This window comes from Athene cunicularia (genome assembly GCF_003259725.1).
Source record: "Athene cunicularia isolate RWA chromosome 18 unlocalized genomic scaffold, athCun1 chr18_part1, whole genome shotgun sequence".
NCBI classification, from domain to species: Eukaryota; Metazoa; Chordata; class Aves; order Strigiformes; family Strigidae; genus Athene; species Athene cunicularia.
This window is the reverse complement of record NW_020799123.1, coordinates 2,044,313-2,058,075: the sequence shown is the minus strand read 5'-3', so window position 1 is coordinate 2,058,075 and position 13,763 is coordinate 2,044,313.

The following is a 13,763-nucleotide window of genomic DNA, read 5'->3' as shown; positions in this document are numbered from 1 at the left end:
CTCCTCGCCTGCAACCCTCCGGCACATCCTCGGCAAGGGTCGTCCCCCAGCAGGTCAGGAGAAGCTGAGTGCCAGAAGGGCTGCCCGCGTTGCCAGCACAGGGGCAGCTGCTCAAACTTGCCGAGCACCGTTTATCTCCAGCAGCTCCCTCAAAGGCGAAGCGATGCCGGGGCTGATAGGGAACCGCTGAGCGAGCAAGGGCAGGGCGCGGGGCAGGTAACACCATGCCGTGACTCAGCCCGGGGCTCCATCCCATTGATTTTCCACCCAGGCAGCCCAGCTGAGCACAGGGCAGTTACTCCTGATCTGGGATAAGGGCAGGACTTGGCCATGAGGTCCCGTCCCAGGGATGAAATGCAGTTTGGATCCCATGCCAGCAGGGCAGCCTCCCCCCCCCACCCCACTGCTTATATCACTCTGTACCTCCAGCCCTCATGGGCACTGAGCCAGCAAGAAGCCACTGGCCTCTCCCCTGCCCAGACCAGGACAGAGCTGAACCACACTGTAAAACACACACATGAGTATTTGCCTTCAAGGGCCTTTCAGGTTTCTACCCTTTACCCACTTTCCGTGCAGTTATTACCAGGAAACGCAACTTCTTCAAACAGCAAAGGCCATATTTTCAGCTGTCATAAAGCAACATTCCCCACAGCAGCCTCCAGAGCTGCACTGCTTTACACCCGCTCACCATGTGGCCCCGAGACCGGTATTTCTCGCAGATAGAATTGCTCTGCATCACAGCTCAGCAGCTTAAAAATATTTAAGGGACTTCTTCAGTGCTGGGAAGGAAAGAGCTGATGGCTGGGAGTCAGCCTGGCAGGCACCTGCGGAAAGGCACAAGCAGTGTAGAATTGTCCTCCTGACAAGGAATTCCCAGAAGGCACAGGCTGCTGCTGTGGGAGAGCTCGTGGCCATGAGATGAGAGGTCGGAGTGCTGGGTGCACAGCTGGAGGATGCTCAGGTGCGTTTCTTGCATCCCGCCAAGCTGCAGAGCATGCGTGTATGAGAGGGAAAGGTTTCTGATTAAAGCCAGCCTTTTCAACACTACCTCAGCCTGGGATATCAGATGAGTTTGAACAGAAACAGAGAGCCGAAACTTGTGAGGCTGCTTTGGCAGGCATAACAAATATGTATGTTATGTGCAAAAAATGGTACTAAGCTGCAATTATGGGGGAGCTCAGATATCAGTAGTTTGGGCTGCATAATACTACAAGGTCATTGCTATTAACCTAAACCCAAATGTTATAAATCCAGGAAATTTGGAGCTGAGGTTAAGCGTCAGTGAATTTCAGGCATGTCAGGAATGCAGAGATCAGGCACAAAACACCTGTACTGAGGCTTTAAGAGCGGGTTACATCTCATCCAGCCACCACGGGTATCATTCCTCTCTGTCACTGCAGAGCAGAGAAAGCACCTCCAGCAACGCAGAGAAAAGGGAGGGGGGGGGTTGTATAATGATCGTGAATTAACAAATACATTTGCACACAGCTCCCGTGCAGGGTTTTGTGTGGTCCAGCCTGCCTGCACATGTTCTTCCCACTACATATGCAGGTTTTGGTTATTCTTAAGCAGAAGTGAGGGTGTTTTAGAGAACCAGAGACTCAGGAGACTAAAACAGAGAGGGAATGTAATTTTTGTGCCTATGAAGGGAAGGCTGGAAATGTGAACAACTTGTCTGAGTTGGCAGAGAGATGGAGATGGGTGCTCTGGACCACAGAGTGGCCAGGGTGGCAGTGGGAGGACCACCCTGCTAGTGCCAAACCACGGGGCTTCACATCGGCTGGATCTGTGCCCCTTCCCAAACACTCATCCACCAGGGATGCTGTCCAGCATGGGGACAAGTGTTTCTGCTGCAGGGAAACACTGGGTCACAGTAGCATTGGCAAAGTGGGGACCAGCCCTATAAAAGCCACTGGGAACTGGGGCAAAGCAGCCCATGTTGGAGAGGCTGGAGGAGTTTGACAGGGCTGGTGGGCGCAGGAGCTGCCAGCTGCAGGCCCCGTGCTGATGGGGCAGGGGGACCATGCGGGTTTGCGGCCAGGCTTGTGTCCAGCCTCCAGGGACATGAGGCAAGCAAATGGGTTGGGGTAAGTGCATGGGAAAGCTGGACATCTGTTGAGCTCTTTATTGGGCGGGCATTACTGACACCCATCAGCACCCCCAGAAGTGATGCCAGAAGGGCTCAGTCCAGCCCAAAGAGGCGACATCTCCCCTCTCAGAACAGCAGCTCCCCAACACCAGCGGGGAAGCGCCAGCCAGCAGCGCCTGCAAAGGGGCTTTGCTCAAGGATACCTCCCCGCTTCCAGCTGTCACCCGTTGTTTGCATCCAGTCACTGCTTCCAGTGGAGCACCCCACGAAGCCTTTAGACTTGCAATTAATCCTTAGTGACAGCTTTCTCCCTGGATGTACGAGCGCTAACCCCTCAGGTGCTGGTGGCACCGTGCTGGCTCTGCGGGTGGGTGGGTGCAGAAGGGTTAAGTCGGCAGAGCCGCAGTTAATCAGATTGGAATCCGGTTTAATTGCAGGTTGCCTGTGACCCTTGATGCCTGCTTTTATGAAGTGATGGAAAATGACAAATATTTATCCCCACTCTGGCAGCAGCCCTTTATCTTCCCACACTGTCATCAGGCTTTTCCAGCCCTGCTTTCAGGAGGGAAGAGTGTAAGCAGATACTATATAAGGTTAAAAGCTGGTTTGGGCAGCTGTCAGCTTTTGCATTCACAGCATTCCTGGGAGGAGAGGCTGGGGGAGGAGGTGTGAGACACCGAGGTAGCTCATGGGCACCCAGGTGCTGCCGAATGGGAATGGGCTTCCTGGAGTCCCCAGTGCCCAGGGTCTCCACTGTCTGTGAGGAGGAGGTGCCTGGTCCAGGGAGCAGGGCAGAGCTGGCACCTTCGATGGGGCACAAAACTGGAGGAGTATGTGGTCCCCTAGTTAGGGAGATATGCATGAATCTTGAGTTTGGTGTGGATTAGCCTGCAGTTATCCTTGAGCTACGGAAAGCTTTTCTTGCTGTGTTGCGCAGAGATGTGGAGTGGTGACTTGGCCTCACACCTCCTGCACTGGGTGGGAGCACATGGGCAGGCAGAGAAAAATGCTGGGAAGGGGCAGGCAGGGGAAAGCAAGGGAGGGAAGCAGCTGCAGCAGCCACACAAGCGTGTGCTGCTTCAGATACAGTGACACTGTGACCACGGTGGTGACCGAGACATTGGTTCTAACAGAGGGCTGAGCCCTCACCAAATAAACCAGGATTTCTGCCAGAGGAGCTGCAGTTCTGTGAAGAGATGAAGTCGCAGTCTGTTCCTGCAGCTGGAGTGTGCCCTGGAGGTCCATGGGGCTTCTTCACTGCCCATCTCCCAGAGCCGTGACCACCAGCGCATCCCAGTCCCAGTGGTGCTCAGCCTGGGATCCCTGACTTGGAGGCAGGGGGCCAAGTGGGAGCTCAGACTGCTGCCGTTCCCCAGCTCTCCTAAATATCAGCCTGATTTCTCCTCAGCTGCCCAAAGCTCAGGTGGATGAGGGGACACCCACCCTCCCCCTGGCACGGCATGCTGGGGACACGGATGGTGCAGGGCGAGCTGCTGTGCTGCTGCTGGCGGAGCAGCCCATCAGGCTTAGCTATACCAATCCCATGCGTGCAGGCCAGGCAGGGGTACCCATGTGGGCCTGGCTTGGGGGTACTGCTGGAAGCCCCCTGTTTTGCAGCACTTTTAGCTGCCTCCTTTGGAAAATCTGGGCTGGGAACATGGAGCTGTGAAAACATCTTCTGCTGAACAGGACCTGTCCCACCACAGCCAGTGTGTGGCTTCACCAGGCTTTCCAGAAAAGGGTAGTTTTCCCCCTCTAAAACCAAGAAATACACACGAGAATTTAAAACCTCTTCCTCCAACAGATGCCTTCAGGAAAACTGCATTTTTAAGTATTAGAAACAAATAAACTGCATTCTGTCTCCTAGGCTTCGAGGGGTCCTTCAGCTACCAGAGCGCTCCTCAGCCTTTCACTGTTTATGGATTACCTTGCTGCCATGGGTTGCAATATTACCCTGAATGGTTTTGTCTCCCAGACATCCTGCAATATCTTAACTTCCATCAAGCGCTGCCTTTCTTTCCTCTGCAGTGCTCGGGGTTTGGACAGCCGCCAGCGTCCTCTTTAAACGTTACCAGAAGGGCTGGCAGGAATTCAGCCCTAATTCATTACAGGTCCTGCATAAGTTCGGCTGGGGGTGAGGGTTGGCCTCTTTTGGGACCCTGACAGAAAATTTAAATTGAAATGGGAGGAGGTAGGGGAAAGAGCCCTATGGAAAAATAAAACTCCTGACAAGTATGTGTTTATTAAACCCCCCCATTGGCTGCATCTCCTGTTGCGAATCGATAGCCCCGTCCCCTGCAGCGTGGGCTGCTGCCGTTGAAATGGCTCCGGTAATTGCACGGACATGCTGATGACATGGTTATCCCATACGTGCTCAGGCTGGGGATGCTGAGGGCTTCACGCACCCTGAAATAGTGGCTTTGTTCCCCTCTAGGGCAGCCCCATCCCTGCAGCCAATGCACCAGAGCTGAGTGTCCCCTTTGAGCAGTGGTCCCGGTATTTTTCGTTGGTGACTTCTCATTTCCCTGCTGCAGGGCTGAAATTAGGGGATTTCCTTCAACTTGAAGCTCTGCTCATCTCTTCTGTGCTCTTTCATCTCCTTTGGTGTTCTTTGCACCATGCAAAACCATCATTGCTCAGCACTATTTAAACACAGCCCCTGTATGAGCACTCCCCCTCTATGCTAATTTCCACATGATTTTACATTGAAAAATCCCTCGACTCTCTGCCCTGGAGGCACAGCAGCACCTGCAGAGGTTGTTCAAGTAGAAAAAATACAAAAAAATGAGGTATTTTATTTTTTCCAGAATCAGGTTTAGTTTCTGCCCACTGAGATCTGTTGGTGATTGAATAACAACATACATATAAAATTACAGCTAAGAAATAATAAATAGAGTAACGAAAAAACTTGAGCTACTAAGACACATTCATTTCAGCCTCTTTAAACCCCAGGGTGTAAATACAGGTGGAGGAAGGAAGTCTCCGTTAAATATTCAGCATCAAGATCCTTTAGCACAGGTGGGGGAGGTTGCAGTGGCTTTGTCTCCAGATTGTCTTAAATTCATTTGCTAGATAGGTTCATTAAACTGATACAACTGGGCTATGTGGACTCTCTTCAATCAGGTTGTGGATGGTTAAGTGAAGGTGGTTGCAGCTCCTCCTATGCTGATATGCAAATACCTGCGCCAGGAGCTGCACCTGGGTAACTGAACCCAAAGGGTTCATCCTTTAGCAAGAGCAGAACTTCCTACGGAGCCTTCCAGCAAAGTCAGAGAAGACCAATGTTAACATCTGGGATAATAGCCGGTTTGATTTAGAAACAACTTTTTCAGATGCTCACACCATCTCATCCATCTTAAACAGATAAGAAAAGGCAAATTCCAATTAAAAACAAAATCATGGAATCATTTTCAAATCACCTTTATCTTCATCCTAAAGATCTACCAAGCCTTGTCACTATGGTGCTCAGCCCACCCGTGTCTGGGAGCTGGGAGCAATTATTGAGGAGTGTGTATTGGTCCCTGGTTTCTCCATGCCCCTGACACAGGCTGCACCCACGGCAAAGTAGGAAATAGGAATGGTGCCTGTGTGGGAGCAGGGCGAATGATGATCATGGGAATGGGGAGATGGTCACAAGAACAGGGACAGGATCACTGAAGTAGAGTGATGATCACAGAGATGGGGAGACGGCCTTGGGAACAGCGTTATGCTCGTGAGAGTGCAGAGATGACCATGTTGGAAGCACCCTATTTACCATGATGCTCTGCCCTTTCAGCCCCCAATATCATGCTGTAGGAACGGTATTTTTGCACTTCTGGGAGCCATTTCTGTGGTACCCAAGAGCTTCACTCTCTGTGCTGTGGTTGTCTCCTCTGCTTCCTATGCAGCACGTGTATTTTTCACCCGCAGAGCTCAAACCAGCACCATTCATAGGGTGCGTATGAGCAATGGAGGTATTTTAGAAGTCATTCCATGGCTGGGTTGTCCCTGCTGGGACTGGCAAGTGCCCTCCACGCTCTGTTCCAGTCCTTTGCTGAGATTGCCTGTGGTGTGTAGGGGAGACTGAAGCTCTCCCCATCCTGCCCAGGCATGCTGCTTCAGGTCCGTCTGCCAGCTGGGGACATCTTCACCACATTGTCACTCTGCCCCATCATGCCCTGGGGGCTGTGACATGGGGACAGCCTACACCATCACAGCACAGTGCCAGGAGGGGACTAGATGCTGCTGGCAGGATCTCAGTGCTCAGGCCAGCACCAGTGCCGTTGAAGGGGTGAGCACCCTGACCTTAACAGGGCTATGCAAACTCACTTTCTCTTTGGCATCAAGCGAAGTGCTGGTGTCCATCTGATGAGGGAGCTGGGCTCTGAGGCACTGATGTGCCGTGCGGGCTGTGCCAGGGGTTAACTGCTCCTCACCCTGCTCATCCTCACCACCCGAGGGAGTTCGTTCACTGGGACCAAGCAGAGATTGATTCTCCACTGCCCCTCCCTTAGCCCAGGGAAGGGGTTGGCACATGAGTTACAAACTCAATGACTAGCTGATAGCTGAGTATTGGCTTGCTAATTAAGCCAGCAGGGTTCAGTCAATCATTAAATTGGATTGAATTAAATTGAATTAGATGGTGGCTGTGGGCTAACATCCCAGGGGGAGCCCAGTTGCCAGGGCCGTGATGGGAGCTCTGGCGTGCTGCGATATGGGTGTGATAGGAGGATCGCTGACTGCTTCCCTTTGCAGGAACACCCCCCAGGAATAATTTCTCTCCTAGACTGTACGCACTAGACTCAGTTGCTGGGTTTCTAGGGAGAGGGTTTTTCCAGATGGCCCTTAACCAGTGTCAGAAAACTGGTGCCTATGAGACCTGACCCTCCTGCTTTCAAGTCAAAGATAAATAGCCATGGAGGAGGCTTGTAAAGACCAATTGGCTCCTTTGAATGTAGTATGATAAAACAAACTGCATGTGATAATTGGTAACAGGGGGAGACTACCCTATTCCCTTTTAGGCATACTATCATGCCCCTTTCACAGAGGTGAACAGGACCAGGACAGAGATCCTTCATGCCTGTGAGACCAAGAAGCGAAGGATTAACATGAATGGAAAGGGTAAGCTGCAGCAGAAAACATATCCTAGAGCCACTGGGTCTGTCACAGTCTCTGCTGGATGCAGGAGGGTGAGAGCAGCTGGGACACACTCCTCTGCCCCAGCCTCTGAGCTGCCCCGAGCCGGGGAGCAACCAGGACGTGCCTGAGGCAGGCAGCAGGTCCAGCCTGGACCATATCACCTGCTCCACAGCAGAAGCTGCATTCTGCACCCTAGGAGAAGCACTTGCGCATCCATGGCAAAAACCTCAAGGCCAGCCTTACAGGACAGTAAAGTCACCAATGAGCCCCAGAGCAGTGTATGAAAAGTGGCCATGCTGCTGGAGCCGCTGAGTGGGACGAGCAGTTCCCTGACCTGCGGGGCTCAGACACGCTCGTGCCCTGGTGTTTGGGTCCACTAACGGACAACCGGACAGGCTCCCACTGGCCCAGATGGTGAGAGGTATTTATTCAAAGACTGGAGAGGGGGTTCAGTGCCAGGCTGCTCGTGAGCAGGCGGCAGCTATAAAAAGCCCTGCAATTGCCTTCCAAGCTGGTGATTCAATAACAAAATGCAAAAGTAATATTAAAACTGCCTGCTGTGCCAACTGCTGGCTGTCTGCAGCAATAAAAATGCCGTAAATCACTTCCAATTAAAGACTGCACAGAGTCTAACAGGAGGCTCCAACCAAAGCTGGGAAAATCCCCAGTATGCCGAAATGGCCAGGGCAAAATCTGCACGCTGTTGCTTGCCACTTGCAGGGGACTGGAGCTGGTTGGAGGGTGAAGTGCTGCAGCACTGGCCCTGCAAACGCATGCTTCAAGTATGAGAGGGTTTTACATGGTTAGGAGAGCTGGCAGTACTTGTGCCCCATGTCCAAACACGAGGCAGGGCTTGGGAATGCTTTTCTGTGGTTTTCTAAGCAGACACAAGCTCTCGGGGTCAGGTCTGAAGAAACTGAAGTTGCTGCTAGCCCTGGAGACTGCTGGCAGTCTGGTGGGACCTGCTGGTGTGCTTGGGTATGTCCATGCCTTCCTCAGGTGGACCCCAAGGAGCTCACACCTTCTTGCAAGGCAGGGAGACATCCCAAATATACTATTTGCCTTTAAAAATGGGCCGTAGGCTCCCAAGGCACCGCAGCAGCCATCAGATCTCAGCTGCTGGTGGAAGGTTTCTCCCCTGTGGTTGGTTGGATGTCATCTGCAGCTCAGTTTTTGGCTGTTTGCTCCTTGTAGTGGGCCCTGAAGGATTTTTCTCCTCAGTGGCACATTAGGGCATTGGAAGAGCCCCTGAGGGCAGACAGGAGGCAGGCTTGTGGAGTTGGGATGCACAATAACAGGCTTGATTTCCAGTGCGGGTCCTATCCTACTCCAGCAGCATGGCCTGTGGACTGGGGGACACCTCAGGCAGCCCTGGCCCAAGCATCCCCTCAATTCTCAGCATCCCACCCACCCTGGAATGGATACAACATGTCCCCCAGCCCTGCAGGGAATGGTCAGCTCTGCCATGCCTTTGATCCTTGTCCAACAGGCACAGCCAGGGCTTCCACTGAGGGTGCTGGATATACCCCGAAGGGAACTTCTCAGCACTGTTTCTTCTTTACTGATCCTTCTGTTGTGTAAAAAAAGAATGATTTTAGTTAAATCTCTGCCAGAAAGGAGCAAATGGTGTTGGACAGAGATTCTGGCTCAAGAGGAAGCATGTGGTCCCTTCAGCCCGGCCAAGGGCTACTGCAGGGTGGTGAGAAATGAGCCCTGGGCAGCTGCCCCCTGCCCACTCCCCAGCCGCGACAGCTCAGCTCTCTCACTTTGGGCTTTCAGTGCAGTGACCTCTTACAGGGGCAGCCTCTCAATCTCTGCCTGGCCCCTCCAGCACATGGCCAGCCCAAACCCTGGACTATGCAGGGGACTTGTGTTCCTTGGCATCACTTTTGTATTTGTATACAACAAATATCAAAAAAACCCTGCTGAGTTTGCCCAGTTATAAACAGGGCATTTAGTTCAAATTAGTAAACTCTCTGTGACCGCTGGCAGCAGGGGCAGAGTGACAGGGGAAGGAAAGCGAGGGGATAAAGAGGGTTTCCATCCAGGGTAGCCAAGGTGAGAGTTGTACCAGTATTAATGCATGAGCCCTGCCTATGGGAAATGGAGATGGAGCATGAGAGAGCAGGCTACAAATAAACCCCACATCCAAAACACGAGGAGGGAAATCTTTCCCATCAGGAAAGGTATGTGTGACTTGCCCATCCTGCTGGCATCCAAGCACCTAATCTTGCAGTTGTGCTAAGCAAAGGCCTGTTCTGGATGAGGCAGAGATCCCCAGAGAAATGTGCCCTTTGCAAGTGGCTCCAAAGGAAACCTCCAGCATTCTCTTTTTTTTTTTTTAAGTCTGCAAAATCCTAGCTGGGTTGAACTAGACGATCTGAGGTCCATTCTAGCTTGAATTACTGTCTGATCCTACTATGCCTAAGAATTTTTTCTTCCAGACTTTCTACTATATAATGGCTAAATCCTTTTCCGTTAAAGACAGTACTTCAAGGGAAAAGTGCTTCTGCAATGTGAACTGGTGCAACTGGGATGAGAATCCAGCTCAGTGAATTGCAAGCTCCCAGCTAGCCAGAAGTAAAAGGGCAGCTCCCCAAACCTGCCGCACGTGGTTTTCCCGGGGACAATTTCCGATCTCAGGGTGTGGTGAGTGAGGCGGGGGAGGACAGATCTTGCAGACAAGTTCCTGCTTTGAGGGAAAAAGGGAGGTTCAGATTTCTGGCTGTTTTTAAGCAGAGACTTGTGAATGAGCCCTCTTTTTCCTTGAGGGAAGAGAAACACATGCCAAACTCTGTGTGCACAGAGGGTGGAAGGCATGGTTGCAAAAATCCTGCACTACCTTCCAGGCCTCTGCTCCTTCCCAGCGTGAGGGATGGAGGAAAGGGGGAGGAAGAAAGAAAGCAAGGGGTGACGTGTGCTCACCCCTGTGTGTCTGGTTCTTGCTCCTAGTATGACTGCATCAGGATGATCCAAGATGGATCTCATCCTGGGTCCTCCGCTTCAGCCCTTCATGTTTGAAGAGGCTCGAGATGTTCTATGGAGTCTCTTGGCTTCCAGCACAACCTGTTAGAAAACGGCTGCGTGTTTGTTGGAGGCTTGCTCAGAGGGAATGCAAATCCTTCACTCTGCTGCTTGGATCTTGACTCATTTGGTGCAGAGGTGGCTATTTTTGCTGATCTGACATCAGGTTCACAGCAGCCTGTCTAACCATTGTGCAATCCCCTTTTGTGAGTAAGAAGCAGACTTTCCATTCCTGATTTAGCTAAGTTTTTAAACTATCTGGGACTAAAATATATGATGGGTGAGACAATGAAGCTCATATTTGGTGCTGATCCCTGCGTGGTGCCCTGGAGAACACCTCCTGTTTCAGAACGTTTCCTATTGACATATGAGATAAAATAAACGGCGTGGTCCTGGAGGACAGCGTGCTTCAAGAAATAAGTGTAACCTCATCTTAATGCAATTTATTACATCTCGGAAAGCTTTGAAACTCAAGCATTAAGCATGAGGCTTGAATTTCCAATTCCTTTCAAGCTTCTCCCATAGAAATGTTTACTATAAAGTAATTTTGTTGTGGAATATTTTTTCTTTCATTCCTACAGTTCTTGGTGTTTTGATCCCATGCAACAAAGCAGCCAGTTTTCACAAGAGCAATTCTGCCTTTTCCTCGCACCTTTCTTCTGAAAGTGCCAAAGCACATTATACATCAAACGTGATCTCATCTCTGACATGGCAAATGAGCATAACGAAGTCTCAGCTCTTTGCAGGGTGAGTGAGGGCAGGGAAGGTACTGCAGCTACCCAAAGCCGCAGCAAGTCAGGATTTGAACTGGGAACTGAATCTGCATGGATTTTATTCACATGTCCCCTGGACACCACTAAGCACAGACCATGTCTGTGCATACACAACTCCTGCATTTAAATTTTTAATTCTAAACCCTGTCTCAGTATTGTTCAGTACTTGAAGTTATTGAGAAAAAAAATGACCCAGAAAGATGCTAAGATGTCCTGCTTTGCCGAGTTGTGGGGCTCCTGGGGGAGGCCAGACCTGGTCTGTAAATCTTGGATGTGCGCCCAAAACCTGCCGCAGTATGAAAGCAGGGCAAGGAGGGAGGATGCCAGGCACCGCAGGAAACAGAGGTGTCAAATAATCAAGGAACAAGAGTTGTTCGGCTTCTTTGTGGAAGAACAAACAGCTCTTGGATGATTGTTGTGTGTTTTCCCCTTGCAGAAGTTTGTTCTACCCAGCAATGCCCAAAGCAGATTGGGGATGGAGGTGCACATCACCCAGTATGGAAATTACCTTTCCAATACATGCCACCAGTAGTAAGACCTCTAAATCAGAAATGAATGGAGCATTTTTTTTGCCTAAATCCTCCACATTGTTTCAAAAATCTCAAGCACTGCTTTAAGCTTAAGTGGTTCTTATTTACCTGCTCAGATTCCAGCTCTGGAAACACCCACAGGGACGTCCTTTGCCTTTAGCACATGCATGCCCTAGTCGCAACGGTATCATTAGCCTTCTGTATAAAAGTAGGGAAACAATTTTAGGATTAGGGACCAGCCGAGTTTCTATTTCACATAAAAACCCTTTATGAAGCTCTTTCCAGTCTCTGCTCTTTTCAGTCTCCTGAGGAATATAGAAATATCATCTTTCTCTCTACGGGTTAAAGACATTGAGTGGATTTGGGGAATTCCTTCCTAACACTGCCCTGGATAAAAATAATTGTGCGATAAAAATAATAACTCAGTGCTATAATCCTGACACACTCCATGTGGCATCTACAGGACCCTGAAAGATTTTCCATGGAAATAATTTCCTAAATGAAACTAAACTCTTCAAACTCTTTGTCTTTAGAATAATGTTTACTGTGTGATGTTTTTATTTTTCTTTTAAAAGGCTGTATGCCTAAAAAAGGAAGTTTTGTGACTGAAGCCTGAAGCAGCGTGACGTGAAGGTGCTGACCCGGAGCGTGAGGGCGTTGAGGTGTGGGTGCTGCACCATCCCGAGGCCTCAGCTGCCCCGAGGGGTGACCATAACTGGTGCATGATGCTGCTCCTTGAACGTGCGGTTTTTCCAAAGGGAGCAAAATGCTCATCGGGCTGCTCCGTTGCAAAGCCCTGGTGCTGCCGAGTAGCTGGCATTGCTCTGTGAATGCCGGCTCAGTATCTCGTAAAGACCTGATGGCTGAGCAAGGAAGAATTATAAATGCTGGGACATGTGGCACACTGGATGCCTGTATTTAAGTAATCCGAAATCTGCGTGGTGTTGGCCTCACTCTGCTGTCTACGGCTGCTCTGGATGGCTCGCCACACAGCTCAGCCATCCCAGCCCCGGGAGTGGCAGTCCTTGCAAAGTGAAAAACAGCTGGGGAGTAACCAGTTCAGCCTTTCGGCTTTCATCTACCTGCGTTTGCGAGTCAACACCCTTATTTTTCAGTGAAACAGGATGTACGAGACCTCCCACTGAAATGGTAATTAACAGAGAGACTTTCATATAAATCCAAGTGCCAGGAGTTGCACATGAACTGATTTGTGTGCAGAGATGAGCAGAGTGATGACCGAATGATTTCCAGCTCTGTGCCAGGAGCCAGATTCCCCATGGTTTGCCTTGTTGCCTCCCTTTTTGAACTGAACAACCCATCCAAAAATGCCAAGTTCTATTGAAATGGCAGGTGCTGCTTTGAAACATTTCCATTCGTGCAGGTAGTTTGCAGAAGGTCCTGCTTCCTAAGCACAGGGGAAAGGGGAGACATGCTTACTCCTGTGGCCAGGCACTGCCTGACCCCGCCAGCCCTTCCCAGGTTCCTCTGCTGCAGCTTTGCGCCGTGGCAGGCTCAATCTCCTTCCTCCCACTTCGCTCCTCACCCCACTCACAGTCTTGGTCAGAAGGATCTGACACAAATTCCTTTCACCAAAATACCTCAAATTCCAGAGCCGCTTGCATTTGCTTTTAGTCTGCGTGTAGAAATGAAACCTGCAGCTCAGGCGATGGGAACCCTTGATGCTCCTGGTTACCCACTCGCAAGCAGGGCTGGAGCGAGCCGTGGCTGTGGTGAAAGGTTCTGCCCATTCCCTGGAGGTTGAATGCACCACGTGTGATCCTTGAGAAGCTTTCTGAGCCAGGGAGAGAAACATGGAAAAATTTAGAAAAAAAACATGGAAGGCCATCATGGTGTTGAAGCTCTCCATCTGGAAAGCAGCAACACCGGAATGTGTGGGCCAGCAGGCCCCCGAGGCGCTACACCCAAAACCCACCCAGCACTGATTTTCAAACTCCACGTGAGACCAGGAGACCCTCAGACATGCCACAAATGGCTTTTTTTCCTACGCTGAAGCCTCTTGCCTACTCACCTGATCCAGAAGAGGTGCCGGCAAATGGGTGAAGGCTCCAAAAAGCCTCAGGATTATGTTTAAGGAAAGGGAAAAACACGGATGTGAGCAGGAGCTCGGATGGGCGGCCTGGGGCAGAGGAGGCCGGGGCTGCTGAACACCCGAGAGCAGGAGCGGGCTCTGCTGAGGGGCTGCACTGCCAGCACCCCGGCACTCACCGC